Here is a 24833-nt window from a genome sequence, read left to right as displayed (position 1 = left end):
TTCATATATGTATGTCTATATAGCCAATAATTGTAGAGCATATTTCAGTCAGCCCGTCGAGCACACTGGAAGAAAGGAATTGATCCCTGCTGTTTCATTTATTAGATGGTGTAATACCACAGAAATCGTTTCCACAATATCCCAAACTAAATCATTTATTCTTGACAAAAATCCAATAAAGAACTCAATCCTTCTCCATAGGCAGATAAAGCCCAGATTAATGGCACTGCCTAGATCAGGGGGGGGAGAAATTGCTGGGAAAATGAAAGTGAGATAGAGAGTCTGCTCCTTTCGTTTCTCTTCACTTTCCCAAGGCTGCCACAGCTTCAGTTTTTATTACAAAAAGCCGCCTAAGTATTACAGGCTAATCCGTAAATCCCAGCCTAGTAAAATATGTGACGGATTTTGTAAATTATGCCCTTTACAAATCTGATTGAACTCTTCCTCCCCCCGCACCCAGTTAGCTTTCCATTCTTCTTTGGCATCTCTCCCCACAACCTCCTCCTCCTCCTCTCACAACTGGAGTTCACATTCTTTTCCTGCACCAGATCACAAGTGCTAATATCTGGTTCTGTTATAACCTGGCTGACTTTATCTGTGGCCCTTTCATGAACCTTGCAATGGACAGCCAAAATCCATCAGTTGCCAGCTGCTTCTTAGGATGAGCCTTTTCCTCCTGAGCATGCAAGCCAAGGTGTTCTCTTGACCGATGGGGTCTCCAGCCCTTGCTCGGCAACAGTGGTGCTCCTTCTACAGGCTTGTCACTGCAAATGAAATATTGTAGCTGCCAGTGCCCCACAAATTATATGGGGTGGGTGGCTATTAAAGCATGAGAAGTGTCACATTTGGTAGGACAAATGGTCCATCTAGATACCAAAGTGAACACAAATAGATGGTGACATGGAAGGCCAGTGCCGTTTTAGGAATCATTAACAGAAACACATGCCTTGATGTGGCAAGGAAGATTCATGCACAGAAGAGAAGCTGCCATCTACGCTTACAGCTGATGCAGGCACACACCTGCATATACATCTCGCAACTGCACTGCCATACCTATCCAGAGCCCACTGAGCTAGCTGTATGCCGCTTTTGATATATACATGAGGGTGAGCAACTCAATCTAGCGCTATAGTTGTTATGCATTTTTAGTTGCTCACAACATTACCTTTCGCAATCGGAGAGCATTCTTTAAAATGCTAATAACACTTTCTTACAGGGGAAGATTGGCACTGTGAAAAACCTGTGTTTTAAGGATGCTTATCCCCACTACTGATTTTCTCATTAAAGAATGTCTAACAAGCTTCTGCGGAATCCCAAGGTTCATAGGAATATAATTTGAAAACCTTTGTCCTTGACTTTTTGCTGTTCCCATGACTCCCCTCTGAACCCTTTGCTGTTTGACAGCATGCTTCACAAAGCCCTTTGTTCATATTAAACCCACTCATCAGTGTTTCAACTGAGTTCTTCCCCGTGCCGCATGCAGCAGCACACTAGATCAATCTGGACCCAGTTAAGTCCTAAGAAGCCTGGGCAATGCCCCGTATGAGTGTAGGAGAGCCTTTCTAAGTCCATACCCTCTAATGAAAATAGGGACATCCTATTCCATTATTATTATTATTATTATTATTATTATTATTATTATTATTATTCCCTGCCACTGGTTGCCTCAGTCACTCTGGGCGGCTTCCAAGATATATAAAAACATAATAAAACACTGAACATAAAAACATTCCCTATATAGGGCTGCCTCTCAAGGTTGTATAGTTACTTATCTCCTTGGCTGGGGGTTGCATAACTCCATACCCTCCAATATTCCTCAGATGAACATAGGGACGCCCTAAGGAAAAGCCAGACATTCAAATCAAATCAGAAACTGTGACAGCTTCTGTAAATCAGGGACTGTCCTTGTAAAATAGGGACACTTGGAGGGTCTGCCCATGCTGTTATGTGGCATGAAATTTTATTTATTCACTCACATATACCCCGGATGAACATAAAATGGTGGTTCAGAGCATGAACTCCAAAAGATATTACAGTGGTACCTCGGGTTAAGTACTTAATTCGTTCCGGAGGTCCGTTCTTAACCTGAAACTGTTCTTAACCTGAAGCACCACTTTAGCTAATGGGGCCTCCCGCTGCCACCGCACCGCTGGAGCACGATTTCTGTTCTCATCCTGAAGCAAAGTTCTTAACCCGAGGTACTATTTCTGGGTTAGCGGAGTCTGTAACCTGAAGTGTATGTAACCCGAGGTCCCACTGTACACCTCTCTTAAGGGAACTGCTTTGGATTCTCATAGACAGCAAGGCAGGCTTGTTTCCCTTTTAAGACACAATTCCAGAGCTGCCAGTTTGATGTTCTCTTACACCAGGGGTGAGGAACTTCCAGCCCATGGGCCTAATGAGCCTGTATGGCCATTTTCCCAAAAGCACACTCACCTGCCACCACACCTGACATCATATGTGACATCAGGTGTTGGACAGGTAGAGCCACAGCTGCCAAATGAGCCATCAAGTATTGCAGCCTCTTCTCACATGGGCCAGCCAGATGTCTATGGGAAGCCAGCAAGCAGGACTTGAGAACAGCAACACTCTCCCCACTTGTGATCCTCACAGACCCTTTAAGTGCCCCTATTTTCCAGGGACAGTCCCAGTTTCTGATTTGACCCCATAATGTCCCACTTTTCCATAGGATGTCCCTATTTTCAAATCAGAGAAATGTTGGCATGTATGGTATGACGTCCCTATTTTCATCGGAGGGTATGGAATTATGCAACTCCCGAGCTAGGGAGCTGAGTAACCTTTAGAAGATATCTGAAGGCAGCTGTCAGGCTTTGGGGAATCAGATCCCTCCCACGGTGGCAGCCCAGAATCAGAGAAACGATAAAAGTTCTTACCAAGCAATTTATTCCATAATTCACAGAGAATGATGAAGGGATGCAGTCTTCCCTATTAATGGCGTTGCTCCAAGTAAAGTCCCACCCCCCTACGTCTCCCCTATTCAACGTCACTCCTGCATTGGGTAATCTGAGCTTTCTGCCTCTGAGCTCTCTGTTCTAATACCCTCAATGCCTGCCTGGTCCTGCGAGGGGGGGCGGGTCAGGAATGCTTTCCAAGGACACCGAGTCTGTCAGCTGTCACTCCCCTGGTGCTTCCCCTTCTTCCTGCTGTTCCTCTCCCAATATTTCCCAGCTGCTGCCCTCCGCAGCCTCTGAACTATGCCCTTCTGCAAACCACTGTTCTAAATCTATACTGTCCTCCTGTTCTCAGGAAGGTTCAGAAGGTTTACTTTAACTGACAGCAGCCCTCTACAGGGACTTTTAAAAAAGATTTAACTATGCTTCTATATATGTTGGAAGACACCTAGATGGCTGGGGCAACCTAGTCAAATGGGTGAGGTATCAATAATAAAATTATTATTGCAGTGGAACCTCGGGTTAAGAACTTAATTCATTCTGGAGGTCCATTCTTAACCTGAAACTGTTCTTAACCAGAGGTACCACTTTAGCTAGTGGGGCCTCCTGCTGCCACCACGCCTCTGGAGCACAGTTTCTGTTCTCATCCTGAAGCAAAGTTCTTAACCTGAGGTACATCCTGAAGCAAAGTTCTTAACCTGAGGTACAATTTCTGGGTTAGTGGAGTCTGTAACCTGAAGCGTCTGTAACCTGAGGTACCACTGTATTACAATGGAACAGGACATCCCTGTTTTCATTGGAGAAACGTTGGAGGGTATTCCTCAGCAAATAGTATTCAGAGGCATACTCTCTCTCCAACAATGGAGATAATGCACAACCCTGATGGCGGACAGGTGCTGCTAGCCAAATCCTCCAGGAATTTCCCAAATCCTGTTTTAGCGCCATCCACGTTGCTATCCATCGCTGCATTTTGTAGGAGCAAACTCCCTTGTTTAGCTATGCAATGTGTAAAGAAGTAGCTCCTTTTGCTGGCCCGAATCTTTCAGCTTTCAGCTTCTTTGCCAGCTTTGGTAAACTAGCTGTATCCTGGAGTGCACAGCGCAGCACCGGAGTCCTCTGCAACAAAATGGAAGACAAGTCAGCATGAAAAGGATTCGTTGAGGATAAGCAAAAGCCACAGGCCTAGAAGGGAGATTAAGTAAGAACAGGCTGGAAGAGATGGATGTGTCAGGGAAGGGAAGGATTGTTTACCATATTCACGGAGGATATATGTCAGGAAGTAATAAAGAAGGGGCAGAAGACAATTGCTTCTGGTGATACATACCCAAGATCAGCATGTGGGCCAATATGGGCCTGTTTAATCAGGATTTTAAACTTGAAGCTAAATATGTGGCCAGCAACAAAGAGAGTGACGGAAGGAGACACAGGAAGAGACTGTCGCCTATCCTTCTTCCCCTCTCTCCTCACCACTGAATGCATGTTTAAGTGGGGTTTAAAGGGGAGGTGGGAGAAGGGGCTTCAAGTGAGAGTCTGCCTTCATCTCTGTCAGGGACTGGGCAGAGGAGGAATGGTGGAGACCGCCTCTCCAGCCTGACCCTTCCAGAGGAGAAGAAGACAGTTCAGAATTACAACGGGAGTTTGAGGGAGATCACAGCTCAGAGGAAGATGAGGGGGAAAGCTGGGAAATAACTGGAGAGGAGGAGGAAGAAGAAGCACCAGATAGGGGACAGCTGATGGACACAGTGTCTTTAGAAAGCATTCCAGACCCCCCTTCTCCCAGAACCTGGCAGGCAGTAAACGTAGGAAAGCAGAGAGCTCAGAGGCAGAGGTCACATCTCAGCACCCGTAGTGGTGACGCTTAATGGGAGAGAGGGAGGAGTGGAGACTGACTCGGAGCAACGCCATTACTCTAAGAGGCTGCATTTCTAAGCCTCTCTCTGTGAATATTGAATAAAAAGCATTGGTAAGAACTTTCCTTGTCTTATCCATTCCTGGCAATCTACCATGGGGTTGGATCCTCTGACGCCTGACAATCTCCTTCTTCATTCCTTCTTTTTGCACCAACCAGTGGTGTGCAGTCGGTGGACTAAGGGGACTAGGCTAGACCCCAAAATGTTCCCCTGACACCGGGGTCCCATGATCCTTCCCACCACTTTCCCAAAGCCTGCCCAAGCATCATGTCAGAGACCTGGCGCCTCCTTCCCAAAGCCTGGGAAGCTTCTGCCCGGCTTAGGGAGGGATGTGTGATGCTCATGCGCAGGATATCACGATGTCACATGCGCAACACACACACACACACATTCACCCTTGCAAGCTGGTGCCTCTCGCCCTAACTGTTCTCCTACGAAAAATTTCACCGCACAACACTGGCACGAACTGCATGTTTAATCCATATGTTTAAAACCCTAATTCTTTTAAGTCCCCCAAATTGGATCAAGCAGACTGTGACATCCCTAGGAGGGATGTCAGAGAATTCCATCAGAAGCGGAATTTGCCACTTTTTGTGTTTTCATCCCAGGTCCAGAACAGAAATCAATCCAGTGAATACAATCAGTATCAATGCAAGGAACATTATAGGCATTCACTCACAATATTATTGTTTGTGTGTGTTTTTTTAATAGGCCTCCAACCAATATGGAATTAACTACTTTTTTAAAACATAGATTTGCTGTTCCCTTTACACTGAAACAATGATATGGAAATAGTTAAAACCATAAATTACATTGAATTTGTAACTTTCATAAATTACATGGAAAATTATAGAAATTACATCAAATAGCAGGCAGCAGGATGAATAGCATAGTATTTAGTAGAAACTGAATTGCGGCAGAACAGAAACAGTGCTGGTTTTGATGAAGGCAAGTCAGAATGGAAATTGCTGTTTTCTTACATCCCTAGAGGCAGACAGTTATTACTCTCACTTGAGTATCTATGGCTCGATGGTAGCTGGTTGTCCAAGATCACCTAGCTGAGACCATGAGTGATTGACAACAAAGGCAGTGTACAATAGCTGTGTCTGCTAAGTCTTGCTATTCTGTCATTGTGAACAGAGGAGGAGTAGCCAGAGGAGAAGGGAATAGCATGATGTCTCTGTCTACCCTTCAAACGACAAGCATCCTTCTCCACTTGAAGTTCAGATTGCTGCCAGTTACCGACTTTCCCATTGCCCTGTAGAGAAGATTTCCCCCCCTCCACATTTCCTTGTTCTGTGGAGACCCTGTAGTCTGATCTTGATTTCCTGCAGACTTTCTCTGACAGCAACAACTGGCAAGGCTCAGCGAGGACATCTTCAGTGTCTTCTTCCAGACCATGTCCAGAAATTGCCCCTTTTGGCCTCTGTTCCCTTGCCACTCAGTGATGTCATGTGCTTTTATTTCCTCTTGCCCTCCCAGCTTGAGACATGAAGCACTTGTTAGCCACAATCTTTTCCTCCACAGGTTTTATTGGCTGCAAGTCATTCCGGCTCTGACACTGACTCTCACCTATATCCCTTTAATCACTGTGCCTTATGCAGGAACATGTTAGCTGAAAATGGGTTGGCTTTTTTTTTACAGTGGCAGCATACCTTGTTTCCCTTCTTCAGAGAGGTAAACAGCTTCCAAAGACATAATCCATGTCTTCTTCCCAATCTCTCCTCCCCCCCCAAAAAACACACAATTTCTAAAGGGGAGGAAGTCCAACTGCTATCACAGCTCCAAGAATGTTGACTGCAGAGATTGTTTTCACCCAGAAAAAAACTTTTCTCAGCCTTGACTATTGGCCATGCTGTTGGGGACGATGGAGTCCAAACTATCCAGAGGGCACTAGGTTGAAGAATGCTGTTTTACTCAACACAACTCTTGTCTCACATGCCCCACATGCCTCCCCCAAATCTGAAGGGTTGGGAGAAACCCCAGAACAGCACATGGAGAGAGAAGAGGAGAGGTTGTTCTTTCTGAAAAGCAGAAGGTGGAACTATTATAATAGTGTGATACTTTGCTTAAAGATAAGGTGCGAGACTGGTTACATTATTTTCAAATAAGAGAGGTTTACAATTTGGATAAAAAAAATGGTTTCCAGGTGGAAAAATCAAAATTAGAAACAGAACTGTTAGAACCCGATGCTAAGATACTATCAAGAATGTACAATTTCCTGTTGAAATGGAACACTGAGGAAGAAACGGTAAAATCTCCTATGGTAAAATGGGCACAAGATATAGGACATAATATTATGTTTGCTGACTGGGAGCAGTTGTGGACCACTGGGGTTAAATTTACGGCATGTAATGCCCTAAGAGAGAATATTATGAAAATTATGTACAGGTGGTACATGACTCCAGTCAAGCTTGCAAAAATCTATCACTTGCCCGATAATAAATGTTGGAAATGTAAAGGTACATTCTTTCACCTTTGGTGGACATGCCCAAGGATTAAGGCCTTCTGGGAAATGATCTATAATGAAATGAAAAAGGTATTTAAATATACTTTCCTGAAGAAACCAGAGGCTTTTCTCCTGGGCATAGTCGGCCAATTGGTGCCAAAGAAGGATAGAACTTTCTATATGTATGCTACAGCAGCAGCAAGAATACTCATCGCAAAGCATTGGAAGACACAAGACCTACCCACCCTGGAAGAATGGCAGATGCCAAGTAATGGATTACATGGAAATGGCGGAAATGACTGGCAGAATTCGAGACCAGGGAGAAGAGTTGGTGGAAGAAGATTGGAGGAAATTCAAAATCTATTTACAGAAACATTGTAAAATTTTTGAATGTTGATGACATTGAAATGAAATGAAGGGGTTCTAGTAATAAGGTAAAAGATTATGTAAAGTGGATTGATATTAGATGAAAGTTCGAAGTTAATGAATTTGCTGAACCAATTTTTAAGTGGAATACAAAAAAGGGAGGCGTGAGGAAGTCAGGAAAATAAGTCAACTAGAGAAATTTTTTAAAAAGAGGGATTTTTGTTTTTCTTTTTGTTTTCTCTTTTTCTTTTTTCCTTATGTCTATTGTCTGTATTTTTGTATTTTTGTATTTTTTCTTGTGTTTTTATTGTCTTATAACTTCTTTATTGTGAAAACTTAATAAAATATCATTTAAAAAAAGAGCAGAAGGTGGAACTATTATAATAGTGTGATACTTTGTCTTCACTGCCACCATCAATGAGAATTAAAATATCCATTCCACAGCAAATAGGGTGAGGAGAACAGGGCAGGGGGGTTTTTTCCATTATCAGTTACAATGCAGATTAGTTACCTTTTAAGATACACTAACAACTTCTTTTTCATATAATCTGGGTGATTAGTGTATTGTGGGGAATTACATTTTCTTTCTTCCATAACTTCTTTCCTCACATGTCTCCGTGGACATTAATCCTTTCCTTATTAATCAGGCCACTTGCTCAAAAATCCTGTATTTCACAAAATCACAACCTTGTGCTCCACAGTAATCTGTTCAGAACAACTACCCACTCCAGAAACACCCAAGTGTTGAAACAAATATTGGAGCCCTCCAGTTCGTAACCATAAACATACACTGGAAAGGTGGGCTTAAGTGCTATTAGACTCTTTTCTTTATCAGGGATTCAGCTGTGGGGCTTATTCCTCGGCTGACATTGTGAATACTGCTGCTTATTAGGTATTGTTAATTATGTATCATATTGTATTGTTTCTTATTATGAATTGTATTTAGATAATTTTTTTTCTATTTTTGGCATAGTATGTTACATATGCACATTATGTAGCAGCAGTAAAGTTTATTGTAGTAGTTACTCTTAAGTTACTACCACTACTAAGTTACTATTACTAAGTAGCAATTTACGACAAAGGGCAATATATAAATTTCTGTGGCCTTTTGATGAAGGGAAGTATATACATTTCCAAAAGGGAAAGAAACTTTTGCAGGTGCCCAAGGTGACACCACACAGCTAGAGTTGCGTCAGCTTTATATACTGTATTTTTTCGTATGTATAAGACGACCCCTATTTTTGGGAACTCCAGTTTAAGAAAATGGGGGGAGATGGCCCAAATCACTGCCCACTCGCCGCCAGCAGCCAGAAATAGCACACCCAATTGCCTCAGCGGCAGCCAATCCACACCAACCCTTGCCACACCCACCAATCACCCACAAAATTGCCTCAGCAACAGCCAATCCAAAGCAGCCATTGCCACAGCCACCAATCACCCACCCAATTGCCATGTAGCCATGTATAAGACTACACCCAATTTTTAACATTATTTTACAGTACAAAAACCTCGTCTTGTACACGGAAAAGTACAGTATATCACAGTCCTTGCCTGTAAATGTATAGATATGGAAAACAACACCAAAGCTTCTTCTCCAAGTTGGAAAAGTTATTTCTCCCCTGGGAAAAAAATCCAACCCTAATACTGAAGCAGGGGTAAAGTAGTCAGCAGCTTTTTCTTCAGCTTCATTCCTCGCCTCCTTTCAAGCCTGCATACAACGCTCCTCTCGCCTCTTTTGACAGCTGTAGGAAGCACAAAATTAGGGTTATAAACTTCACAGCCCCTCCTGAGCCAGCCTCCCTCCACGCACAGACACAAACACCCTCCCACGTCTGTGGCACCTTCTCCTCCAATAATTACTTAATTATGGGCCAATTATTGAAATTACACAAGCGGGAGCCTAGTGGCTGCTCTACAAGCAACTCAGCTATGGCTGCTTATGATTCCCTTTAAAAGCGAAGAGACCCCTCTTCTGTTTTTTTCCTTCTTCTAACACCCACTCAGTTCCTTCCCCCACCTCTTCTTTCTTCTTTCCTTCTCTGCGGCTGCATAGAAGGATGCCTCTCATGCAAGAAAGAGACAAGCACCTCTAAAGCATCCATCCGTATGGACAAAAGGCAAACACACTCCTTCTCCCACAGAGACAAAAACAACCCTATTCAGGACAAACCCTATTCACAGAGTCAACAAGAGCTTAATGGGCACATGGCGCCACAATCAGCAGTAACACTAATATAGCAATGGTCTAGTGCTATGTGAACAAGCCCTAGGTTTGTGTGTTCCCAGCTCCCCACAGCTCCCCTCTGGTAAAACTGTGTGTAGGGCTGATTGGAACCATTTGCATGTTTCCAACTAACTGCTTTGTCCTTATGCCTCAACTAGGACAAGCATTGGTTAGTTTTATCCACAGTTTGTCCAAAGAAAGCCAGCTGCAAACCATGGTTTATGATGCTGGCGTGCTCCAATAAACCATGTGCATGTAACAGTAAACTATGGTTTCTCCTTTTGTCCAAGCACGGTGAATAACACACACACACATCTTTTATGATACAGACACTGGTATCACACAAAATAGCAAGGACTGGATGCATAGCCATAATTTTAAAGGGTTGGGGGGGTAGTCTCTCTTTCTTACACTTTATACAACTGGTAAAGCTTAGTTCTGGATATAGTCTAGACCAGGGTTTCCTAACCTTGGGTTTCCAGCTACAATTCCAGACTACAATTCCCATCATCCCTGACCACTGGTCCTGCTAGCTAGGGATGATGGGAGTTGTAGTCTAAAAACAGCTGGAGACCCAAGGTTGGTAAACACTGGTCTAGACCTAGGGATGGGGCATGTCATCTGGGTTCATATCCCTACTCAGCCAAGAAACTCATTGAATAGGGATGGATAGCTTCAACTAGGGATGGATAGCTTGCATTGGAATGTGAACCTACCCAGCTCACGTTTTCCCAACCAATGCTACTGAGTACATGAACTGAAACGAAGCTATCCCTTGAAATTCGCATTACAACGAATTTTGCATTGCAGTTCTCCAATCAAAAAAAAAGTGTACATCTTGTAAATTGAAAATGCAATAAAATTTTTATTTAAAAAAAAGTGTACAAAAAGCATATACCATGGCACAGTGTGCACAAATGTGTATTTTTTTTGGGGGGGGGGGTTGCTTTTCAAAATATGTATGTTAGTCAAAATTATGTACATAGGGGAAAATGTACATTGGATGGCTCAGTCAATATGAGCCATGAACATGCGACGTGAGCGATCTCATGGTTTCAGGTTCGAGCCCCACGTTGGGCAAAAGATTCCTGCATTGCAGGGGGTTGGACTACATGACCCTCATGGTCCCCTCCAACTCTACAATTATATATATATTTCTTTAAAAATAACGAACCAACATGGAAACGAGGCAAACAGAACTTAAGATTGAAACAATGAGGAACGGGGAGAAACCAAAATTGTCACATTTGTCCATCCATGTCTATTGCCAGTTAATCTATCCCATGATACTGTTGTGAGAGTGAGATTGGGATACCCTCTTCCATACTCCTCTGAGTAGCTTCCTTAGAAATATGATTATTAACAGTAAAGAAGAAGGTGCCAGACTCCAACAAAATTCATATAATGTATCCCCCCAGAAGGTGATCTAATGACTAGCACTCCATTTATGTACAAGTGAGAGCTTGTACACATACTTTATTTCCAGGTCTACAGCATTAATTCTTTTCAGCTCAGAATCGTCTTGTCACAGGCAAGGAGATGCGAGATCCTTCATCTAAATCTCATTATAGTGATTGCCCTCAAATATATGCTATTGTACTGCATTACACAGGCTAATTGCATTCTGCATGGAAAACACAGACCCATTGTTAACTTGTCACTCCTTCAGCTCCATTGAAAGATGCCTCACTTTTGCGCTGGTGGGGTGGGGAATAAAGGAGATGGCCAACCCAAGGACAAAGCCCCAAGGAGTAGAAATACACAGATAATTATCCCCTCAGTTTTAACTTCCATAGTATCAAAGGGCCACCCTATCATACCCTCCAACATTTCTCCAATGAAAATAGGGATGTCCTATTCTATAATTATTAGTAGTATTAGTATTAGTATTAGTATTAGTATTAGTATTAGTATTAGTATTAGTATCATCAGCATCATCATACGCCGTCCATCTGAATGGGTGTCCTCAGCCACTCTGGGCGGCTTCCAACATATATAAACACCTAATAAAACTTTAAACATTTTTAAAAACTTCCCAATACAGGGCTGCCTTCAGGTGTCTTCTAAAGGTTGTATAGTTACTTATCTTCATGGGTCAGAGGTGACATAACTCCATACCCTCCAACATTTATCTGATGAAAATAGGGACGTCCTAAGGAAAAGCTGGACATTCAGGGATCAAATCAGGACGGCTTTTATAAATCCGGGACTGTCCCTGGAAAATAGGAACACTTGGGGGGGTCTGTCCTATTTTGTGCACAAATCACAAGTGGGGAGAGGACTGTCACATTCACATCCTGCTTGTTGGCGTGCCATAAGCACCTAGTGAGAAGGTGATGCTGGATCAGTTGGGCCTGTGGCTTGATCCAGCAGTGATCAGCTTAGGTCCTAATGTGCTCCCATCTTTGGAGGAAATAATGCACTTAGTCTTGTTGTTGTTGTTGTTGTTTAGTTGTTTAGTTGTTTAGTTGTTTAGTTGTTTAGTTGTTTAGTTGTGTCCGACTCTTCGTGACCCCATGGACCAGAGCATGCCAGGCACTCCTGTCTTCCACTGCCTCCCGCAGTTTGGTCAAACTCATGTTTGTAGCTTCGAGAACACTGTCCAACCATCTCGTCCTCTGTCATCCCCTTCTCCTTGTGCCCTCCATCTTTCCCAACATCAGGGTCTTTTCCAGGAAGTCTTCTCTTCTCATGAGGTGGGCAAAATATTGGAGCCTCAGCTTCACGATCTGTCCTTCCAGTGAGCACTCAGGGCTGATTTCCTTCAGAATGGATAGGTTTGATCTTCTTGCAGTCCATAGGACTCTCAAGAGTCTCCTCCAGCACCATAATTCAAAAGCATCCATTCTTCAACGATCAGCCTTCTTTATGGTCCAGCTCTCACTTCCATACATCACTACTGGGAAAACCAGCAGTCTTGGATTAAACCAGTTAGTCTTAGATTAAGCCTATTACATGGACCAAAGTTTCAGTCACAAATTAGGAAAGTTCTCCTTGAAATCCCCAAAAAAGCTGATTCTCACCTCAGCCACTTATTACTATGAACCTGTGTGACTGTGACAGCCCAATTCCAAACAGCAGCCAGAAAGGATCCATCCCCACTTGCTCTCCCATTGCTTAGCAACACTCAACAGATGCTTGCTGGACCAAACTCGGCTCCATCTGCAGCTTGTTACTATATCTTTGCAAGACACATCCAAGGAGTTTTGTTGCTTAAAGTTGACATGTGCCTGCGAAGCCTCTTAAAGTGTGATTTCCGATTCCCTGGGCCGTTTCTGCGGTATAATCTGTGACATTTAACATAAATAGTTTTCTATTCCCTACTGACCTTTAATGGCTTTTATCGTCAGCTGTGGTTTCTGGCAGGCGTACAAGAACGGCAGTCTGTTTGGCTCGGCATAGTCTGCCCCGAATTCTCAAGGAGACCATTGGCTTTCGCAGCGCTTGCCAGTCCCAGGGAGATGCTGGTGTTGACGAGAGACTGCCACTCGAGCTCAGAAATATCATTATATGTTTCAATTAGAATTAGCGAGGAAGCCAGTTATTAAGTGGCTAGTTATTATGGTAATGGATATACTCCACATTAACTGGGAAGACTTCGGCTAACGTCCAATTTTTTATCCTTAATTCCTCCCTTGTGTTTTCTTCTGTGAGCAGCATGGAAGATGCGGAAGTTACAGATAGTGTGAAGATTCTCCAGCAGCAGCGTTGAGCTCCCCCAATCTCTTTGCATCTCTGTCAAAAGACAGGGCGAGACTAGAGTCTTGCCACCTGTCAATGTCGATTTGAGGCCTCTATGAAGTGTTATATCAATCCTGCCACAATAACACAGTGAACATTTCAATATTACTAACTTAAACCCATTTTTAAAACTGCATTAAATGGTCACAGCTCCCCTCTGAGGCGCCCTGGAAGATACGGCTGTGGTGTGATCTCTGAGCTTTTCAGGAGTATGCAAGAGGGACTGCGCCACTCAATACTGAATTGTTTTTACCTATCCAGACAATGTTTACCTGCAACGCATCAGTTCTGGAAGGGGTGGAGGGGCTGTGTCCTTCCTGTGCTCAGTATTGAGTTGCTAGGGAAATGAGAATTTTCCTCACCTGCAAACATAGCTATGAGAAGACTGGATAGCTTCAAACCTTGACAGCATGATCCTGAGCCAGCAATAGGTTTAGAGTGGAATTAACCAGGATCAATTCCCGGGTTTGAAGACCCCTTAGGCAAGTCCCTGTCTGTCAGCCCCTCCCCATTTCTTACTCACCCTCTGCCTTACCCTGGGACCAATTCCCACTGGCTCCTCTTCTTCCCTGTTTCCATCATTCATTCATACTCTCTGCATAGGGAAAGGGCTGTATTTCAGTGGTGGAGCACATGATTTGCATTCAAAATGTCCCAGGTCCAATCCCTGGCCTCTCCAGCTAGGATTGAGAACCCCACTCATGTCTGAAACCACAGGGAGTCACTGCCAGGCAGTGTGTACAATACTGAGCTAAAGGTAAAGGTACCCCTGCCCGTACGGGCCAGTCGTGACTGACTCTAGGGTTGCGCGCTCATCTCGCTCAAGAGGCCGGGAGCCGGCGCCATCCAAAGACACTTCCGGGTCACGTGGCCAGCGTGACGAAGCTGCAACTGGCGAGCCAACACCAGTGCCGCACACGGAAACGCTGTTTACCTTCCCGCTATAAAGCGGTACCTATTTATCTACTTGCACTTAGGGGTGCTTTCGAACTGCTAGGTGGGCAGGAGCTGGGACCGAATGACAGGAGCTCACCCCGCTGCGGGGATTCAAACCACCAACCTTACGATCAGCAAGTCCTAGGCACTGAGGTTTTACCCACAGCGCCACTCGCGTCCCCACAATACTGAGCTAGATAGACCAATAATCTGACTCAGTATAAAGTAAAAGGGATGTCACGCGAAAGATGGAGATAGTTTGTTTTTGGCCTGCTCTGGAGGGTAAGACCTGAACCAATGGGTTCAAGTTACAAGAAAGGAGATTCCAACTAAGCATCAGGAAGAACTTTCTGGTGGTAAGAGTGTCAACATGCAGAGGGCCGGGAGGCCAGCTGATAAGCACCAGCTGTGCCGTCTCCTTCCATCGGCCCGTGCTCCAACGTAAATCAGTGGCCTGGACTTCAAAAGCCAGGGCACGCTATTAGCAGAGTGTACTGTGGGAGAAAAGCAATGACAAACCTAGACAGCATCCCAAAAAGCAGAGACATCACCTTGCCAACAAAGATCTGTATAGTTAAAGCTATGGTTTTCCCAGTAGTGATGTATGGAAGTGAGAGCTGGACCATAAATAAGGCTGATCACCGAAGAATTGATGCTTTTGAATTATGCTGCTGGGGGAGACTCTTTAGAGTCCCATGGACTGCAAGAAGATCAAACCATTCTTAAGGAAATCAGACCTGAGTGCTCACTGGAAGGACACATCGTGAAGCTGAGGCTCCAATACTTTGCCCACCTCATGAGAAGAGAAGACTCCCTAGAAAAGACCCTGATGTTGGGAAAGATTGAGGGCACAAGGAGAAGGGGACGACAGAGGACGAGATGGTTGGACAGTGTTCTCGAAGCTACCAGCATGAGTTTGACCAAACTGCGGGAGGTAGTAGAAGACAGGAGTGCCTGGCGTGCTCTGGTCCATGGGGTCACAAAGAGTCAGACATGACTAAACGACTAAACAACAACAACAACAACACCATGCACACAGAATAGGCATGAGGCTTGTGAAGTCATACTATTAGTACAGATTTATTAAACATAAATCAGAATGAAGAAACATGTCGTCTCTACACAAATGGAAGTTCCCAGCATACTTTGCTGGAATGTAAACAGGCATGTGACATGCAACAGTTCCACATGCCTGTTTCTTAAGGTGGAATGGAAATGTCAACAAAGAGGTGTTCAGCAGTGGAATGGACTCCCTCAGGAGGCTTTAAGCAGAGGTTGGATGGCCACCTGTATGATCTAGTTGAGATTCCTGCACAGGAACCAACTTGACAAGCCTTTCTTTCTTCCTTCCTTCCTTTCTTTCTTTCTTTCTTTCTTTCAAAAAATGTCTTGCTGTCACTTCAAGCGCAGCAATTGACTGCCCACAACAGCCTAGTCACATACCTGGGGAAAGAATGATGCTATATCATTATTTGCATTTCCAAGGCAAAAAGATGCTTGCTCCAAAAGCTCAGGATCCCAAATGGCAACACCAGTGGGTTGCTGCAGGCAGCCAGGGCTCTATCGAACCTATAGGAAAGCCGTTGAGACTGAGGAGAGAAGGAAAACAAAGTGCCTTGTCCCTGGGTCGCAGAGTCCCTGATTAGTCTCAAGTAGAGAGGATTCAGCATCACTGTTTCCATGCTGTGGAGCAGATTTCCAGCAGAGATCCAACAGGCACCCTCAATGCCATCCTTCAGACCTCTCTTGCATACTTTTCTTTGCTGACAGGCCTTCAGCAAAGGCCTTCAGCTGACAGGCCTACAGTTGTTCAGTTGTCTTCTTGTAGTTTTAGCCCGTTATTCTTTGAGTTACTTTGTACTTATATGACGTTTCACGTTATATATCTTGATAGCTTTATGTGGGTGGGCGGTTTATAAATACCTTTAGAGATATATAATTGAAAGTGACACCATCACCACCCTGGAAAATTCTTCCCCACTGTTTCAATATTTAGGAGATATTTCCACCTCACACCTCCAAAATAATGAAATGCTGAGGAGAGTGGAATGAAATACTTTGACCCAGGTTTGGTATAAGGCACCACCTCCCTATATTTCTAGGTCAGGGAGACAAGCACAGAGCAACGACTACAGAAGCGGTGGCAGCTCCCAGGTGATTCTCGTGGTTAGATGTAGACCCTCCGTGCTGAACTGCGATGACCCTTGATGCCAGCCCTGGAATTAACCTTCCAGAGAGCACAGCCTTGCTTAGCAATGAATTGTAAAATATCATTTAATACAAGAAAGACTCTGCAGGCAGTTCAAAGCTAGGGGGGGGGAATTAATAAGGAAGCTTAAAAGAAAATCATTGCAAACCTCTTACGCCAGGGATCAGCAAACTTTTTCAGCAGGGGGCCGGTCCACTGTCCCTCAGACCTTGTGGGGGGGCGGACTATATTCTGAAAAAGAAAGAAAGAAAGAAAGAATTCCTATGGCCCACAAATAACCCAGAGACGCATTTTAAATAAAAGCACACATTCTACTCATGTAAAAACACCAGGCAGGCCCCACAAATAACCCAGAGATGCATTTTAAATAAAAGCACACATTCTACTCATGTAAAAACACGCTGATTCCCAGACCGCCTGCGGGCTGGATTTAGAAGGCGATTGGGCTGGATCCGGCCCTCGGACCTTAGTTTGCCTATCCATGTATTACACGTTTAACTTAAGGTGGATCTAGCGAAACAGATACCCAAATTTTCACTTGCAGGAAAATATTGTTGCACTCACCCCATTCTCTGAGTGTGCAAGAGATTCTGGTATTCGCCCGGGGTAGGGTTTCCTTGGACTGAAAGTCAATGAAGATGGCGGTATCTTTTGGCTATAGGGCTTTATTTACACAGCATCAGAGGGAAGAGCTGATAACATCAACACTCCAACAAATCTTTCTTTCATGTTAGCCTCCACCCCAAAGTCATAGCTTTGTGTTTCAGCCCACAGAGGGAAAAAGCTTCTCCATGTCTCCATTCAGCTCCCAGCATCAGCCAAAAACTCATAAGCCCCTATGGCCATTAGGATGACATGGTATCCAGGCAGATTTGCCCGGGGGGGGTGCAGAATACCTTCTCCCTTCCTGGAGAACACCACCACTTAGTTGTCGCTATGGCAACATGGCCTACTTTTTAAAAAGGTTTTTTAGTTTTATTTTACAATTTAATCAGCATAATCTATAAACATAAATCACGTAAGAAAGTAAGCATACATCCCCTTTCTCCCCACCCCTCCCCCCACCCATAGACTTCCCTCAACTTCCCCTTCCGGTTCTTTCTAATATTTTCTCATTCTGCATATTCTCCTCTAATCTTAATACCATTCCTCTTTACCTAAAAACGCTATTTTCTTCCAAAATCTTTTATATCAAACTGTTTAAATCCCATATTCTACTTGTTTATTTCCACATCATTTTTCAACATCTACCACATCCCTTTTTGTTACCATAATTGTAAGTGTTTACTCAAAACCTGCTAGTGAGTCTAGTGCTTTACAATATTTCTGTATATATAAAATAAATACATTCCAATCTTTTTTAAAGTCTTTGTTGTCCTTCTCTTTTAATCTTGCTGTAAGTTTCGCCACCTCTGCATATTCCATCAATTTGAGTTGCCATTCTTCTTTCATTGGCATCTTGTCATCCTTCCATCTTTGGGCTAGCAGCCGTTGTAACATACATAAATAAATTATTGAGTTCTTTTGGAGTTTCTTGTCCTGTAATGCCTAATAAAAAAGCTTCTGTTTTTTTGTTAAATGTTAACTTAAACATTTTTTTCATCTCATTATAAATCTCCTCCCAGTACCTTTGATTATTTTACAATTCACAACATGGCCCTCTTTTTTAAGTCGAGCAAAATCCAGTGCTTAGCTGAGTGGCTAAGGCCATTCGCCTAACAAAGAAATTAGTCTGACCAGTTTTGTGGCTTCTTGTACTGTATTCTGACCTCACAGATGCAGAAACAGAGGCGTGGAGGCAACCCATGGATATAATTCAGAATAACCCCCAATTCTTATAGCAATATAGTTTAAAATTCGGGGGGGGGGGGACAAAGAAGGTGAAATCCATATGATGTGCACACAAACATGTCTGCCTCTACCTTAACCTATGAAGACAGAGCAGAGTTTCAAAATGTGTGCTCGTTCCACCTCTCTTTCTAAAACGAATAGATTTCCTATTTCAGGCCAGACAGAAACCTCCTGTCTCCATTGGCTGGGCAGAAAAGGCTTATCAGTGATACTGAAGGGGGGGGGCATGTCTTCTTACCTTCTTCTTCGCTACAATATATCCATTTATTCCCAATTGTCAATGTCAAAAGGGACTAAAATCTATAAAATTCATAGAAACTCAATGTGCCAATTTGCTCAATTTCTCTAGGACTCCATCACACCTCCCCTGTCCTCCATAACCCCTCAAGCAAGGTGTCAAGACCCTAATCCTGTCAAATCGCTCTGATCAGCCTTTCCTTCAGGCAATGTCAGGTGGCAGACTATGCATATTTGGGACCATTGTCTTCTCAGGAAGTGTTTATCTGTGCGTATCTCCGACTCTGCATATTCCCCCCTCCCTCCTCCATATGTTAATCTGTGTAACCCAACCTCCCTTTAATATATTCATGATGTAATCCATGTAACCAAACCTCTCTTTAATATATTCATGACATGTTTTGCACTGTATTCTGGGACATGGAGGGAGTTTCAAAAACTCATGTCACCCCTTTCTTGCTGTTCAATCTCGCCTTGAACCTGTTGCGCAATAAACCTTGGATCTCTGCATTTTGCTCCTGTCCGGCTGAGCTCATTTTCTTCCGCAGGGACCCGCGGACACTTAGTCCGACGAGCTGGGTGGCAGTGTAGCCCCGCACCCAGATTTTAGCCGTAACATCAGCAATGGAGAAAGACTGGTAAACTGGACCAATAGGAACAAGACTAACCTGCTCCAATCATTGACGAGGAAATTACCACCTTCTGTGTTAGATCTATTGCCTCATTTTGTGTGCCTTTTCCAGACTTTTGGCAGGAAGCCTCTGATATTATAGCAAGAGTAACTCAGCAGGTCAGTGTGGAATCGGGACTTGGTTTGCTGTCTTTATTTCAGGAGCAGAGTAAATCACTGGTGCACAGGGATCTAATAACTCATCTCATAATGGCGGCTCGCATGGAAATTGCACATTACTGGGAAAGTGAGGAGGGTTTTGTATTGAAGAGATGGTATGATAGAGTACGGCAGTTAGCCTGGCCAATAAACTCACACAGCAATGCAGGCTTGCTAAGGGGAGATAGGGAGGGATATTTTCCTTGAAAACTGGGCTGCCTTTTCTTTCATTTATTAACGATCCCCCTGGGGAGCCAAAGCTCCCTGCTTCTCAGAAATCATTTTGGAGAGATTAACTAACCAGAGCTTGGATCTACGCAGCTTATGGAAGGCATATGTATATATGCAGACAATGTGATATTGTAAGAACAGTTCAAGGAATGTACACAGATTACTGCATATCCATTTGAACAATTATTATTTTTTATGTTGCTATTAAAAACTAATGATGATTCTCTTCAAAAGCAGAAGGAAGACCTCCTGTTAAGTAGTTTAGCCCATTCACACTTGTTGATGCAACAGAATGAAAGGACAGAAAGTGACAGACAACCACTTATACAGGGCGATTACATTTCTGAAACATGCACAGAGTCCTAAGGTAGTGGCTTCTTTAGAATGGGGCATCTGAGACCTTCCAAAATGGAAGGCAGTTAACCAAGCTCTTAAAAACACATTATATGAGGTATAATGTCCAGTACCTACCTTATGGAATCTTTCACCTCCTTTCAATGTCCGATTAGGACTTTTTAATAATTTGGACAGTTTTATTTTTACCCTCTAATGATGGGTATTTTAGATGGTTTTACACGGGTTCTGAGCACTGCTTGTATGATACTTCTTGTGCTAGTTAGAGTTTGATTTGGCCTTATTCTGTAATTACTATATGTTTTAATCATGGTTTTGTTTTAACATCACTTGGGATAATTCCCACCACCCCCCTCTAAAAATTGCCTGTAAGTACACATTTTTCCTGGTGTCCTCATTTGCTGAGAGGATGAGACAAAATGTAGTGATTGACCAAAATAGAATAAAGAAATATGTGGTTTATAGCAAAAATAGGATGATCAATTGTGATTACTACAATAGCGTTCAGCTTCTGCCAGCAATCTGGGGGTTAATTCTGTAGGTGCCCATAGCATTAGCAAAAACCATGATCCATAAATTATACCTTATTGATCTTTGCCCAGGTTCTATATACCTCTGCTTCATTCTCCTTCCACCAAACAATGTAGAGATTTGAGAGTGGAGGCACTTAGAGTGACATTTGAAATGGCAGCAAAGCTGACCTCTTCGTAACAAATACAAATACAAGCAGAGAGTTTGAAAGGCATGTGATGGAGGCCAGCTATCGAAGTAGCAGCACTTTACCAGTGTGGTTTGGGTTTTCCTGAGGCCAAAATGTCTCATGAGACAGTTCCATGCAATTGAATGCTAACAGTCCTGGCTAAGCCAAGGAACCAAGCCAAGGATGGTGTGTAACAGGGCATCATGCACAGGGGCCAAAGCTCATAGCAGCCATATCATTACAGGCCTGTGAGCTTTTTGCAAGCGATAAGACTCAGACGGACTTTCACATGGCCATTTCCAAGCTGGCCAGGTACAGTTTTGAGTGCAGTTTGGGAGAAGCTGTCTTGCCCAAGGCAAGGTGGTTCTTTCAAAATGAGATCCAGAAGCAATACAAAATACACATATGAGTATTATGTAGAAGATTAAATATTTAATTCCAAAACAGCAAGCAATGTATACATACCAAGCAAGCACTTACATCTGCCACTTGGAAGCCCTCAAGAAGCGGCAAAGCGACTCCCCCAAGTAGCCTCAGTTTCCATGGCCCTGCGGTCAATCAGTCCATGCACAAGCATCAAAGAAACTCTGCCCAAACTGTCCAATTTTATAGATAGCCTGTGTGGCTTCCAAGACTGGCTATGTGCAGATCATCCATTAGACACCTCCCCCCCAATTCCTCGCTTTCTCAAAACAATGTCCAACATCAAAGAAAGTACCCAGCACTATCCTCCACAACTTATTAAGGCAGCTGCGAGTGGGACTTCACCTCCTCCCAACATTCCCAGGACATTAAAGACTGTTCTCACACCATCCAAAAACTTAAGAAGAATGAGGGAGGGTCAAGGAACAGAGGCAGGGAAGGTAACCGTGTCAGATCACTAACTCCTTGATACACTTGCTCTTCCAGATGCATTTCCCATACAAATGTTCAAGCAAAGTAGCAACAGAGATGAGAATATGTTTCAGATTGGTAAAATGAGAGATGTCAGTGTTTGTGATTTTAAAGGTAAAAGTCCTAATTGATATTAGAGAATACTGGATGGATCAAGAAGGTGAAATGAAACCTAGCAGAAAAGGTATCTCTCTAATTCCAGAACAGTGGATCCAGCTGAAGGAACAGCTTACTGATATTGATGAAGCAGTAAGAAAACTGTAAAGGTGAACCATGCAGAAACTCCACTGTTATAGGTTTAAGTAGTCTTTTTACACTGGCATTCATTTTCTAAACTATTTGTTTTCCAAGCTATTGTATATTTGGATTGCAAAACAATTTGTAAGATGAGTGCTTTTTAAAATGTGCATTAAAAGTGTATTCTGGGTGAAGTTACAAATGTGTATACTTTTATTAAACAGGCGTTATGTTCTCACATCATGGTGTAAAATAAAACACATTCAATTAAAATGAAAAAGAAAGTGCACCCCTCATCCCGAAAGCCAGCAAAAGGGCTAAAGAGATGCTTAAAGTTGTAGGCTAAGTGATGGGACGTGGGTGGCACTGTAGTCTAAACCACTGAGCCCCTTGGGGTTGCCGATCGGAAGATGGCGATTCGAATCCCTGCGATGGGGTGAGCTCCCGTTGCTCGGTCCCAGCTCCTGTGAACTTAGCAGTTTGAAAGCATGCCAAAAAGTGCAAGTAGATAAATAGGTACCGCTCCGGTGGGAAGGTAAATGGCGTTTCCATGCACTGCTCTGGTTTTGGTGTTCCATTGCGCCAATAGCGGCTTAGTCATGCTGGCCACATGACCCAGAAAAACTGTCTGCGGACAAACGCCGGCTCCCTTGGCCTGTAAAGCGAGATGAGCGCCACAAGCCCAGAGTCGTCTGCAACTGGACTTAACTGTCAGGGGTTCTTTACCTTTACCTTTAAGGGACAGGAGCTGGATGACCAGAGAGAGATGAGAGAATGTGAAGCAAGAAACGGCAGCGGCCAACCACTCCTTATTTTTATTTATTTGTTTTTCATCAGTTTAGTGGGAGCCAAACAATCAAAGTAGCAAAGAAGGGAACACGCAGCAGCCCCAACACAGGCCTTGCAGGGAGGGAGGGAGGGAGGGCACCCGCTAAACAAAGCTGGGGAGATGCATTTCCTATTTCCTTGGTGCGCTAATCGCTTTTGTTCAGCTTGGTGCGTTTGTGCTGTGGGAGGGAGAGGCGTGGAGTAATGTCGCTTGAGTCTTTAATCTTTTGACAATGGCTGTCACAAAGGAATGTGTAATTAGGACATGCTGTACCTTCCTAGGCTGCCTGGTCCCCCTCCGCCCACCTCCCCCTCAGTTTTTGAGGCGCGCGGTGCCTGCGTCTTGGAGAAATGCAGGGCTGGGCTCATCTGATGTTTCCCTATAATTGGTTTATTTGCTTTCCTTTGTAGCTTGTCTTGTCAGAACAAGGATTGCTTTACTACCAGGCATGGTGTATAATATCTTGGCACCATTTGCATTTGGCATTGATGGGGGAGTGGAACAAAACGGCAGTGGATATCTGAAGGCAATGAATGGAGGGTGGCACCTTTGGGTTGCCACAAGCAAAGAGATCTTTACTTATTGGGATGGACGGTGCCTCATGCTCCCAGTCCAGGATATTTTGGAGGAAACAATGTTCAATCTTCCATACTTCCAAATCAAGTGGGGAACCTTTGTTCTCTGAATACTGCTGAATTACAACTCCCATCAGCCTTGGCAAGCATGGCCAATGGCTAGGAATAATGGGAGAACAGCAACAAGTGGAGGGACAGAGGTTCCCCGTCCGTATTTTAAATAAATAGTTTGTGCACTTTATATATGGGCCAGATGCTCCCCCAACCCGCATATGCACACATACTCCATGGTGCTTCCAAAAGAATGACTGTAGAATAAGCCTTGGAGGTGAGGGCCATTTCTGAATGTCAGGTGACTCGTACTCAGGTACTTGAAGAAATGCATAGGCTCATTCACAAAATAAAACTACTATGTGCAGAATTTGTGCACAGAGAACCCCCATGTTCCAGCTGCCTGGCTGCAGAGGTTGCAAAACAGGCACCCCCTCAACCATCCTACCACCTAGTTGTGTTGGTAATGGTGTTTGTGTGAAGGACGCTATAGTGGTCTTGTACAATGTGGGTAGGATGGGGTGGGTGGGAACCCTATGCACATGCATTAGAACATTTGTAAGGAGCCCACAGATTTGTGCATGTGGAGACCCTGTCTTTATGGACATTCTAATGAACATGCATTTGTCAGGGGGCAGAGCCTGTGCACACACATCTCATGTGTTCCGTGCACCCATATTAAAAGTCTGAAAGGGTTGGTGTTGTGTTTGGGGAGAGCAAGTACAGTGGTACCTCGAGTTAAGTACTTAATTCGTTCCGGAGGTCCGTTCTTAACCTGAAACTGTTCTTAACCTGAAGCACCACTTTAGCTAATGGGGCCTCCTGCTGCTGCCACACCGATGGAGCACGATTTCTGTTCTCATCCTGAAGCAAAGTTCTTAACCTGAGGTAATATTTCTGGGTTAGCGGAGTCTGTAACCTGAAGCGTATATAACCTGAAGCGTATGTAACCCGAGGTACCACTGTAAAGGCAAGCACATTTCCTCTGCTCTGATAGATGCAAGGTCACAAACCAGAGATCATTAATCAATTTGCAAAATATACATTAGCAGGGTTTTAAAATTACTTGTATTTTGTTATGAATGGATCATAGATAATACAAATAGGACATGTGGTACATTGATAAATAATGGAACCAAGGAAGGGAGTCAATCTGTTCTGTTCTGTTCTGTTCTGTTCTGTTTTTGTATAATTGTTGTTTTTATTTTTGTTATTTTTGGAAAATTAATAACATTATTTTTTTTAAAAAAAACAATTTGCAAAATATGGTGCTTGTTTGGTACTTGAGGCAAACATTG

This window comes from Podarcis erhardii (genome assembly GCF_964252035.2).
Source record: "Podarcis erhardii genome assembly, chromosome: 2".
In the NCBI taxonomy this organism is placed as follows: domain Eukaryota; kingdom Metazoa; phylum Chordata; class Lepidosauria; order Squamata; family Lacertidae; genus Podarcis; species Podarcis erhardii.
Note: the sequence above shows the minus strand (reverse complement) of the source record.